The 13,082-nt window shown below is 36.0% G+C and overlaps 1 long non-coding RNA gene across 1 annotated transcript in view; it reads right to left on the bottom strand.

The window, feature by feature from the left end:
• Positions 1–13,082, bottom strand: part of LOC308557430 — a 173,335-nt gene that overhangs the window by 42,008 nt on the left and 118,245 nt on the right. Inside the window, exon 3 of the long non-coding RNA XR_013998834.1 lies at positions 12,528–12,573. This is a non-coding gene — a long non-coding RNA (uncharacterized lncRNA). The remainder of the gene's footprint in view (positions 1–12,527; positions 12,574–13,082) is intronic.

Here is a 13,082-nt window from a genome sequence, read left to right as displayed (position 1 = left end):
TATCTGTGAATTATATCTAAATAAAGTATTATAAAAGCATTTTAATAAATAAAATACAGCTGGATCCCCCCCCCCCAAATGCCCAACGTCATCAGCTAAAAGCCAAAGAAGCTGGGAAAAATGCTCTATTCTTGTTCTAAGCCCATTTTAATGGCCATTTTACTATGTTGTAGCCATCCGTAAGCAGTAAGTTGGAAAAAACCACCAGTGAATATGCTCAATCCCTAAAACTCCTCAGTTCAATGATTTAGTGTAGAAAGACTGTATAGGTTTATACCTTATTAATATAGAAGAAATTGGATATGAGGAAAAATAGACCCCAGAGGCCTTGATGTGAAATCAGAATTAAGAGCTAATTCTGAACTCACAGTGTGAGAATCATGACTCCAGAGCACATAGGCAAGTAGTTCTCAGCTTTAAAAAATATGTTTTTCCCTCTAGTATGTAAGATTGTCCATTATTGATCCAGTTCCTCTCCCTCTACCTAATAGCAGTACCCTACTTTTCAACACTCTGCGTATCATCCGCCTTAGCGAACAAAGTCCCCCATCATCAAAGACAATTGGCCTCACAAAAGTACTTCTGTGATTCCTGAAGAATTTATTATGTTCAATATCAGGTCACTCAACAAGTCAAGCAATATAAACTGAATCGTTCAATCAGTATTTTTCAATTGTTCAATTGAAATTGTTCAATTTGTAAGACGCAGATTTCTAACACCCAAAGAACAGAAAACAGAGATAAGAAAGATAGTGTTAAGTGGGGGAAAACATTCAAAGATTCACAGGCCTTTGCGAGATATTTATTACAGATGTATTACATTCAGTATACTGAGGAAGCACAGGTGTTTCAGTTCTTAAAAGAAAGCAAACCTAGACGCATCAGTTTTCAAAGCTTGAAGAGACCTCAGAATTCATCCAAGCCAACCTTATTTTATGGGCTGGGATACTGCAGTGTTAAAAAGAAAACAGATATTATTCACCCACAGTTAGCTGCAGATGTGGGACTTGAGTACGGGTTTCTTGATTCATGGACCAGACATCCTTTGGCAGCTTTAGTTCCACCTCTTCAGAGTAACTATAAATTGTTTGGGAAAGTTGCCCCATCTTTTCTAATAATAAAAAGTGCGCCACCTATGGGTAAAGTCCATATGAGTATGTTCATTTTACTTCATTTTACTTTTTATTGAATTTATTGAGGTGACGCTGGTTAACAAAATTATACAGGTTTCAGGTGTACAGTTCTACAACACACGATCTGTACACCATATTGTGTGTTCATCACCCCAAGTCAAGTCTCCATCCATCACCATTTATCCCCCTAAACCTTCCTCCATCTCCCCTCCCCTCTCCCCCCAGTAATCATCACACTGCTGTTCATGTCCATGATTTTTTTCTTTTTTTTTTTCTTTTCTGCTCAATCCCCTGACCCTCACGCCACACCCAGCCCCCTTCGAATATCTGTCAGCCTGCTCTCTATCTCTGAGTCGCTTTCTATGTTGCTTATTAGTTCATTTTGTTCACTAGATTCCACATATGAATGAGATCATATGATACTTGTCTTTCTCTGACTGGCTTATTTCACTGAGCATAATGCTCTCCAGGTCCATCCATGCTGTTGCAAAGGGTAAGATTTCCTTCTTTTTTTTCTTTTTTATCCTGATCCAAGGATGTTTATTGGTTTTAGAGACAGAGGAAGGCAGGGAAAGAGAGAGAGAGAAACATTGATCGGTTGCCTCTCGTACACACCCCAACTGGGGATCGAATCCATAACCTAGGTATGTGCCCTGATCTGGAATCAAACCCACAGCTTTTTGGTGAGTGTACCGGACACTCCAACCAACTGAGCTACTGGCCAGGGTGATTTCCTCCTTTTTTACAGCCTAGTAGTATTCCATTGTGTAAATGTACCACAGCTTTTTTATCCACTCATCTACTGATGGGCACTTGGGCTGCTTCCGAATCCTGGCTATTATAAATAATGCTGCAATGAACATAGGGGTGCATATATTCTTTCTAATCAATGTTTCAGGTTTCTTCAGATAAATTCCCAAAAGTGGAATCACTGGGTCATAAGGTAGTTCCATTTTTAATTTTTTTAGGTAACCATATGAGGAAGTTTAAATTACTTCTCTTCATCCCCTAAATTACTCAGAGACAATCTCCCCTAAATTACTCAGAAACAATCTCAGCACCGTGAAATTTGTTTTCCATATAGTCTCAGATCATACCTTGATTTAATACAATGAAGGTAGATTAACTATCTCAAAGACGTGACTCATTAGAAGACAGCAAGGGTCACTGAGAAATGTCTTTTATTAGAAACCGAGAATTCAACCTTATAGATGACTCAAAAAAATAGTTTCCTCACCATTATTCCTTCCTTCTTTTCTCTTCTGTTCCTCTTTACAGCTTTTAAATTCTTTTCCATTCCTCCCTTGCTTTATTTCCACCTCTGTGCTCAAAAAGTTCAAATACCTAGCAGAAAGGGTAGGACCAAATCAGCAGGTTGAAGACTGAATCTCCTGTTCCCTTTGCTCACCACAAAGCCCCTCACTATTCTCCCCATGCTTAGTAAATAAAATGGACAAGCTTCAGTCACTGTCTGCTTCCCATTGGTTCCATGCCCGTTTATTTTAGGCTCTCGGCACGTTGTATATAGATCCAGTCCCCTAGAAATCCTTCATGAAATGAAAATCTAGCAATGGGGGTGGGGAGGATTGACATTCTGATCATCTATTATAAGAGTAGTATTTTGTTCTTTTATTTTAAACAAACTGCATTCGGGAAAGCAATGTATTCTGTTTATCATGTCAAGTTCTCATGAAAGTACTTGAATTGGATTTTATCCAAAATCTATAACTCACCATGTAATGGATAATTTTGCTGTCATAAGGCTGCAAATTTCAACAGTTTTTTCCAGAAAACACAGGCATGGATATGCAAGAGGCCCCCTCTGAAAGTTATTGCTTGGTACCCCACTAGTTTCCCAGTCTTTCATTGTCAAAGCTCCCAGCATCTATTATTTACCAAGCAGATTTTGTTGCCCTTTGTTTCTGCTCAAATTCACTTAAAAACTCACCCTTTGAAAGATCTATAGGCTAATTTATTTATTTAAATTGTTGTTTCAAATCCTTTGATATTAAATGCCATAAACTGTCCTGGATTAAAGACTTTCATAGCAAAAAAAAAAAAAAAAAAGATTTTCATAGTTTTACAATTCCCTTAAAATGGTCGTAATTGTAGACATTAACAGCGAAATTTTTATTATTATTTCCATTTTACATAAAGTCACTCCTTCCATTCATGTTTAACTGCCTCAGAAGTCTTTGTATCAAGTATATGAGTCATTATTGAAAGAAAAGCAGATACTTTTTAAATCAAAGAACTATTAAAATTTAAATAACTCCAAAACTTGGCATTTTCTGGGTTAAATTAGTGCACTACTTCAGGATCTGCAATTTAAATAAGTCCTCTGAAAAATTGGCCTCCATAACCAGTGACGTGCTGCTGAACTGAACAGATCTCCAAAATATCCTAACAGATTTCTTTCATTGTAGAATTGTTTCCATCTGGTGTTCAGCTATTAAACCTGGAATATGTAAAGGCTCTCCCCTCTCACCCTGTTTGACTTCCAAATGCTGGCAAATAATTTGCATTGTCAATGAACTGTGGATTAAAATTTTGAATTTATCTGCATATTTGTAAGATGCACAATTTAAAGTGATAGCTCTTGAAAGCACATTTTTCTTTCTTTTAATTTTGAGAAATGAAGACTTGAAGTGTTTGTTGTTTGTAGAATATTCCAATTCAAGCCTGTCTGCTTGAAAAGAATAAAATTTTTCTCCATTTTTCCCCAAGTTCAGGATGTTGAAACATGAGTTTATGAAGAGTATTATAGGCCAGTTTTTGTGAGTACATATCTATTTATAACAGAATGTGAACATCTAAAAACACATGTATATATGTCGAGATGTACTCATGTAGAAGTTTCCAAGATCCTAGGTCACGGACAGTGATTTCTTCATGAGAAGTTTAAGGATCCTTCACAATAACAGAAAATGTCTGACTTTTTAAGACTGGCACCATTTTTCATAGCATGTTAATTGGAAAGCACAGAGTTACTTCTAAGAAACATAATTGCTTCCAGAAATGTTTAAACCACCAGGGAAATGTTTATATGAAGTGAGCAATAGTCACATAAGTGAACAAACCAATTCTACGCACGTTGCAGTGTAAGAGCCTGGGAGTACACATGTGGACACTTAGAAGAGAACCATGTGCGGGACGCAGTCGTTACGTTCAATCTCTTTCTTCTTGTCATTAGTCTTGCAGCTCCTGCCCATCCCTCTTGAACCCAGCAGTGGGTCGCACATGCCTTCCAGAGCAAATAGTCATCCAGTTACCTTCTTCACATCTCCACATTTCAGGCCTGTCCTCCCCTTACCGTTCTTTTCTTTTTGATGTCCCTCCATGCTTTTTTCACATCGTCACTTATTTAATTGCTTCCTTTGATCTCTTTCTCTTAAATTTGATCTGCCTTGATATTCTGAAATATTTTCTGATGCTCTGAAGTAGAACTATGCATTTCTGCATTTCATGTCCATTTCATGGCTAGTTTAAAAATCACTGTGAGTTCCTAACCAGCACATGAAATTGCTTACCATCGCTGCTGATTGCGCTTCACGTTTAACTTATTTAAAAAGTTTTAAGAGACTCACAGGAAAGGATCTTACGCAACTTTGGGAAGGACAGTTGTGAATGTTTTGCTGGTAAGCATATAATCACTTGATTGATTCTAATAAACATTTGAGGAATTAATCTTTTAACGGATCTTAACTCAGCTAGATCTTAGCAGGACCCAGCATCTTGACCCAAAAACCTCCAAACGAAAAGATTCATTAAAATGAGTGAGAATTTTCCAAGATGCCTTCAAGATGTCATGGAATGAATTCCTATAGTTCCCTGCCATGCAAAATATTACAGTACAAATTTAGAGCTAATATTGGAACTAGATGAATCTTCTAGGACAGATGTTCTCAAAATATTGTGTTTGCTTCAAACTAAAATCTGAGAAAGACCCAAAACACCCATTACAGTTGGCAACGCGTAGGTATTACTGAAAACCCCAATATGTATTTCTGGCTAAAAGCAGCAAGCACACAAAAATTCCATGCTAAGAAGTGGCTGATGTAATTGTTTCCCACCTTTTCATCCAATCAGAGGGCAAAAAGCAAGAAGGACTTAATTTTATTTGATGAAAAGCTGCACTTTCTTCTGTGCCTTTTTCCCTTCCTCTCCCCATCTGTCCTCCACTGTGCTGCCTCCCCTTTTCTCCATTCCTATTCCGGTGGCACAGATTCAGAGAAGGGGCGGAGCTGATCTTGTGGGTGGTCTTAGTAGAGCTTTAGTCTTTGGCTAACCTCTCCTTAGGCTGGAAAGTAGCCAAGAATTCCCAATATTAGGGAGAGTCGCTCTGAAAAGCTGTATATGCATGTCGGGGTGCATATGCTCTGACTTAACAAGCACAACTGAACAACAAACAGGGCCTTGTCAGCCAGAGCAAAAACTATTTCTCCCAAACTTAAAACATATCCTTGTGCGAGCAAGTTATGGTTCTTATTTGGTTTCAGTGTTCATTTATTTCAGTTTATTGCTTGACATCTCCCACTGGCTGCGCCAGGAAACTCATGGCAGTGCTTCAGCAAATAACTCCACCCCCAAGTTTATTTTTTAATTTGTTCTGATCCCTCACTCCTTCTTACACCCCACAGTTTCATAACGAAGTGCTCAAAAAGTACAGTATTTGCTTTTTGTAACTAAGCATGGTTTCAGAAACCATACATTAATCTCCCTCGAAGCATCTCCTTTTTATGATAAAATTATATTGGACTCGGATTTGGTTTGAAAGGCCAGTTGTACTTTTTTAATTAAAAGGAGAAATGAAATATCCTTTTTCTTCAAGCAGACTCACAAAGAACGTAGGAGTCATTTCACCCTACAATGAATTTACAAACGAGATTTAAGTTCCCTGAATTAGGGCGGAGATTAGAGGGAAAATCATGCATACAGTGAGCATACATTATCATGAAATTTGAAAGGGCCCATCTTTTTGGTACTTGGAAACACGGAAAAATATCCACAAAGGTATAAAAAAAAATGCCATCATTTCAACGAAAATAGCCAAACTGATGCCAGACGGCAAAGTAGCAAACTCATCTGGGTGCAATGGTGCACGTCTGGACTTCCCAAATGAAGCACTTCCCTACAAGATCAATCAAAACTAAACTACAACTGATACAACTTTTAAGAGTTACAAATTTCCACTAGTTTAATCTCTCTTGCTCTTAAAAGCAATCTTATTTCATTTGAAGTTGAGTCAGAAGCAAAAAAAGGAATATTTAAAATGGAGAATCTGTATACATTATCCGTTCCTTTCTCAAGTGGCTTTCCCCCAAAGAATGTCAAAACGTTGTAAACTTGATCAGACTGGTACTGGAAAATGTAAACAACACTACAGAACAGTGATGAGAACATTGTATCCAGGTTAGTTCAAATGGATAAGCCCTGTTTTTAAATGAAAAAATTCCACAGAAACCAATGCACAAAAAGAGGGAGCACTTCAGACTCGCACTAGCAAGGTCACTGGCAGGACCGACTACATAGTATTTAGTGTATCTGTCCTGGAACAAAAATAGGGCTAAATTGATAGAGCAGGGACTTAATCCTACAAAGAAATAAATCCAGGTAGTACGGATTAATGCTTTAAAGAACTACAGCTATTTCTTTTCAACATTCCCCTTATATTTTTTGGGTTCTTTAATAAGTTAAAGGACTCCATAAGCCAAACAGCCTTCAAAATGATAATGCACAGGGAAGCCCCCAAGTAATCAATCTTCTTTGAATGTGCTTCTCTCCCAAAAGAATGTGAGAATTATGTTTCTCCAGAAAGTGAGAAACCTAATTTCAATGATAATGACTTTTCCTTATTTTCAATTGAGAAAAGGGCAAAACATAACCTTCCATTTGAGGTTTTATAAGTCTACATTATAAGGATAACTTTTTATCCCGAGAATATTTGGAATAATTCTAAGAGTTAATAGTTACTAACAGTGACTCTGTTATAATATGGTAGATTGAGCAAATGCATCTAATTGCAATATTTTCTGAAACCCTACTAAAACTATGGTAAAGCATTAAAAAAAAACAACCCAATTTATTGAGAAATGATTGACATACAAAAAGCTACATATATTTAATGTCTACAACATCATGAGTTTGAAGATAAGCACACACCCATGAAATCATCATAATCAGTCTCATAAACATATCTACCACTTCCAAAAGCTTCTTCCCACCCCATTTATTTGTTTGTGTGTATCAGTGTGTATCTGTGTGTGCGTGTGTGTGTGTGTGTGTGCATTAAGAAGACTTAACATCAGGGAAATGCAAATAAAAACCACAATGAGATATGACCTCACATCCATTAGATGGCTATTGTCAAAATAACAGAAGATAACAAGTGTTGATGAAAATATGTAAAAAAGGGGGATTCTTGTATACTTTTGATGTAAATTGGAGTGTAAATTGGTACAACCTTCATGGAAAACAATATGGAGTTTCCTCAGAAAAATAAAAAATAGAACCATGATATGATCCATCAATCCCTCTCCTGTGTATATATCCAAAAGAAATAAAATCACTGTCTCAAAAAAATATCTGCACTTCCATGTTCATTGCAGCATTATTCACAGTAGGTAAGATATGGAAGCAACCCAAGTATCCATCAATGGACGAATGGATTTAAAAAAACTGATATATTTATACAATGGAATATTACTATACCTTAAAACAGAAAGAATTCCTGCTATCTGTAACATTGATGAATGTGAGGATATTATACTAAGTAAAATAAGCCAGACAGAGGATGACAAATACTTATGCCCTCACTTATATGTGGAATCTAAAATAGTCAAATTCATAGAAGCAGAGAGTAGAATGGTGGTTACTAGGGACTGGGGGTGTGGAGAAAATGGGGAGATGTTGGTCAAATGAAACAAACTGTCAGTTATAAAATGAATAAGTTCTGGAGACCTAATGTAGCATGGAGACTATAGTTAGTAATAATGTATTATATATTTGAAATTTGTTATTAGTTCTCACACTCAGAAAAAAAAAGGAAACTATTTGAGGTAATGGATATGTTAATTAGCTTAATTATGGTAACCATTTTACAGTGTATATATATGTCAAAATGTCATATTGTACACCCTAGATATATAAAATTTTTACAAGTCAATAATACTTCGATAAAGCTGAAAAAAACTACCAGGCATACATAGTGCAGAAATGAGACAATAGATCAGTTAATAAAACTGACCCAGAATTGATACAGATGTTAGAAAATACATTTAAAATGTTATTATAACTATATTCTAAATGTCCAAAAAGTTAAATAAAGAATATGGAAGGTTTTTTAATCAAATTATTATAGATAAAAACAACATTGTCCAAAGTGAAAAATTCTCTGGATAAGACTGATGTTGATTAGACTTTGCAGAAGAAAAGAAGAGTGAACTTAAAGATATAATAATAGAAACCATCCAAAATAACTCATGGAGAGAAAAGGGTAAAACACCTTCCCCAAAAAATGAACATGGCATCGATGAGCTATGAGACTTCAAGCAACCCAATATATGCATACTTAGAATCTTCCATGGAGAGGAGAAACAGGAGGGGGGAAGCATAAAGTATTTGAAGAAATAACCATCCAAACTCCCCAAATTTGACTAAAACTATAAATCTGCCATCCAAAAGGTTAAATGACCCCTAAGCACAAGAAATGTAAAGAAAACTAAACCAGCATACATCATAATAAAATTGCTGAAACCCAGTGATAAAGTCTAAAAGCAGCCATAGAAAAAAATAGATGTAATGTAAGATAAAAAGACATGAAAATGGTAGCAGATTTCCTGTTGAAAGCAATGCAAGAGGGAAGACAGTGAAGTAATGTGTCTAAAGTGCACGGGGGGGGGGGGGGGGGGGCACACTGTCAACCTAGAATCCTATATCCAGAAACATGTTTCTGAAAAATGAAATAAAATTGAAGATTTTTTTTCAGACATGAATTTATCACAAGAATACAAACAAAAAAATTAAATTGAAAACATCTCCAATATTTGAAAATTTAAAAACAACCTTTACAAACCAATGAGCCCAGCTGCGCATGGCTCAGCGCTTGAGCATTGACCTAGGATCCAGTAGATCGGGGTTCAATTCCCAGTCAGGGCACATGCCCGGGTTGCGGGCTCGATCTCCAGTGGGGAACCTGTAGGAGGCAGCCGATCAATGACTCTCTCATCATTGGTGTTCCTCTCTCTCCCCCTCTCCCTTCCTCTCTCTGAAATCAATAAAGATATTTTTTTTAAAAAAATCAATGAAACCAAAAACTGTTTCTTTGAACATAATAATAAAATTGACATACTTGTAGCCAGACTGACCAGAAAAAAAAGTAAAAGGGAGAAGTCACCAATTACCAATATCAAAAATGAGAGCAGTAACATCATTATGCATGAATATTTAAAAGATAATAAGGGAACATTGTGAACATATTTGTGGCAATATATTCAGCAACTTAGATGAAATGGACAAATTCATTCAAAGATACAATTACTAACACTCAAGAAGAAATGGAAATTTTATCTATTAAGACACGGTTTGCACTTTTCTGTACATTTTATACATTCCACATTTTATTAAAGCTACTAGCCTTCTTAGTCTAGTAATCTTATGTTTGCTGATATTTCTCACCCATTTCCTTTGTGTAAACTCAACCTGGTGAGTTTCTCTTGTAATGGGCAGCAGTTCTGACAAAGATACGATCAACTATGAAGTCATAGCAGCATTCTCCAAGGAAGTTTTTCGTTCATACAAGTGAGCTTTTTGTGATATTGAAAAGGATAAGTATAAAAGGTTCTTCAAGTTCTATACATTTTTTGAGAAGAAATTCAAGTAAAGAGACTTAGTTATGTTTATCTCCCATTCTCCTTGCTGTCTGTGACAGGTGGTATTTCTCTTTTTTTATTGAAACAAAAACAAAATAGGAAAAAATCTCAGATGTTACTGATGTGTTTTCAGCAGCAAAGTATGCAATTTGAGCATTTCACCTCTAGCAATTTCAGTGTTATTTTATTTAAATTAACTAGGAAACTACTGTTTTTGATAGCTGCAGGTGTAAAATAGAGTGAAGTTTCTACAGTGATTAAAGCTGTGTCCAGTATTCTGGTAGGAATTTTGAAAATACATCTTTTGCTTCTGCCCTCTCCCCCCTTCCTTTTTAAGCATCAAAATGACTGGGGAGATTAAGTCAATTATGAAGTGTTCTCTTATACTTAGAATACATCCCTAGTTTAAATTTAAATTTTTTTTCAAGCTTTACACTACTAGAAAGTTGTATTAGTCATCATTAAAAGGCTAAACAACCAGAGAAACAAAACCAAAAAACTAAGATCATATTATATATTTCTGAATTTGAAAGTAATGTGATAACTCCTAAAGAAATAATGTAGACTTCAATAATTTTTTTAAGGAAACTATAAAAAAAATTATATCTCTCTTTTCTTTATTTTTTCTATTTTTAGTAGGAATATATTTCTCAGTTTTGGCTTCCTATGTCTACCCAATTTCCTCCCACTTTAATCTAAGGAAATGATTTATTTATTCAGTGGTATACTATTCTGTTTTCACCCCAAATGGTTTCACACTAATTGGATGTACTGCAATTCACTTATGATGCTCAGTTAGTGTCAGACCCCACAGTTTAAGGGCTGTCTTCCTCAAGACTACTTCCACTTTAGAAGCCAACTACAAGTCTCAGAGGGTCCCACAAGCCACCTGCATTTCTGACCAACTGGCTGCCAATCCAGGAGTTCTCTGTGACCCCCTTCAGATTCAATAATTCACTAAAACTACTCACAGAATTCAGGAAAATGCTACACTTATGATATACATATGAAGACCAGACAAATGAAAAGACTCATGGAGCAAGGTCTAGAAGGAAATGCAGAACTTCCATGCCATCTCCCATGGAGTCAGGGCATGTCACCCTCATGGCATATCTATGAGTTCACCAACCAGGAAACTCCACTGGGCTTAAGTGTCAAGAGTTTTCTTTACATAGGCATGATTGATTAAATATCGGTCACATGATTGAAACCAATCTCTAGCCCTCCTCTCTTCTTCTGAGGTCAGGCTGGCTCAAAGTTACAACCTTCTAATCACATGGTTGTTCTTTCTAGTGACTAGCCCCAATCCTCAAGCTATCTAGGAACCTACCATGAGTCACTTCATCAGCATAGAAAGATACTCCTATTACTCAAGAGTTCCAAGAGGTTTTAGGAGTTCCATGCCAAGAACAAAGGATATGGCCAGAAAAACTCTTTGTAATACCACATATGTCTAGCTAGTTCTAATGCTTTTGAGTAGCCATACAAGCTACCTCCTCATTTCCTGTCATCCGGGGTTCAGTGCCCTGAATTATCCAATCCACCTCTTCTGAGTTTGATGCTCACTCCATTTGCTCAACTCCTTGTGATTCACCAAATTAGGTTGGTAATTCCATCATCATACCCTTGCCTCCACCTCTCAGCTTGACCCATATCTCCACTTCCTCCAGATTACATTTTCTTCTCTTCTACCTGTAAATTTTCTTCCATTTAATTAATTAAATAGTGTCCTTGGATTAACAAATTAATGCTCTGAGAGAACAAGCTGCCTACAACTAAACATGTTATCAGAGTCAAGGACTAAGATTATATATATGAACATGACTTTACTGTTGCAGGAAATTCTTCCCCAGTAGGATAAAGGTGTAGGAATCCTGAAAATCCATTTATCCAAATAATCAATTATTCAACCAGCCCCCTTTCAAAACAATAGATTGTTCATCAGAGTAAATATTTCCTCCTATAGACAATACATATTCAAAAGGACAAATTACCTACTTATTAAATGGTTGTTAGATTATTAAATTTTAATTCAAAATCCTCACCTTGATATGCTCACTAATCCTAATCCTATGATATCATGAGGATTGTTCAATCCCAATGAGCCCCCTGCCATTGAAAGACTCCTCTAAAATCAGACCCTAACTTTTTACAAGTATCTGTCCTTGATCTCTCCTTTCCCAAGATACTACTAAGATTCTGTCAAGAAAGTAGTCTCCCTTACTAGAGAATAATAAACTTTGCTTTTCTTAATCAACATATTATTTCAGTGGTCTTTTCAGGAAGTTAGCTGGCTGTCAATAATAGCCATTAAAATGCTTCTTCCTATAAGATTCAGACAACAGTCACCATTCTCATCTGTCCATTTTGACCTCGTCTCATGGAACATGGAAATGATTCTGATATGGGAAGCTGATGATCCTCTGGCTACTGCTAATTCTGTGAGTAATAAATTTTTACTCTGACCCAAGAGTCTTGTATTTTCTTACAGCATCCACAAAACTGTGGCAGGTTCACTTCTTACCTTGCAAGCAGGGCAAAATCTTAGAATCTTCAGAGTTCTTGACAACCTATTAAATTAGAAAATAGAAATAAAGGACCTCTAGATAACAACATCTGAATGATGATATTGTTACGTGGCTCTTTTATAGAAAAGAAAACAGAATATTGAATTGACAGAAAACCATTAAGCTTAACTTCTAGTGGATTTGGATATTTGATTTTGATTAGTCCACAGAATGTCAAAGGAAGAGTCAATGACATAATTCAGATTTTTTTAAATATAAAATGAATATAAATAACCCATCTGGGAATAAAATGGAGAAGAGAATCAATAATTACATCTTTCCCTTTTTCTGTGAATGATATAGCTGAGCAGAAATCAAGACAGTAACAAGCAGAGTCATTTAATGAACCAAAGTAGTTCTCTTATTTTGGCTGACAATCATAGTGTATTAAATCCTACAAAATATTCATTTTCAATACAGCTGTAAACTCTCAATGTATGCAAAATTAATATACAGTATGGGATTCAGAAATAAAGTTCTCAGTCTCTATTAAGTTCAGCTTGGCTAAAACT

The sequence above is a fragment of the Miniopterus schreibersii genome (genome assembly GCF_964146895.1).
Source record: "Miniopterus schreibersii genome assembly, chromosome: 5".
Classification (NCBI taxonomy): Eukaryota; Metazoa; Chordata; class Mammalia; order Chiroptera; family Miniopteridae; genus Miniopterus; species Miniopterus schreibersii.
This window is presented reverse-complemented; position numbering and strand designations above follow the sequence as displayed.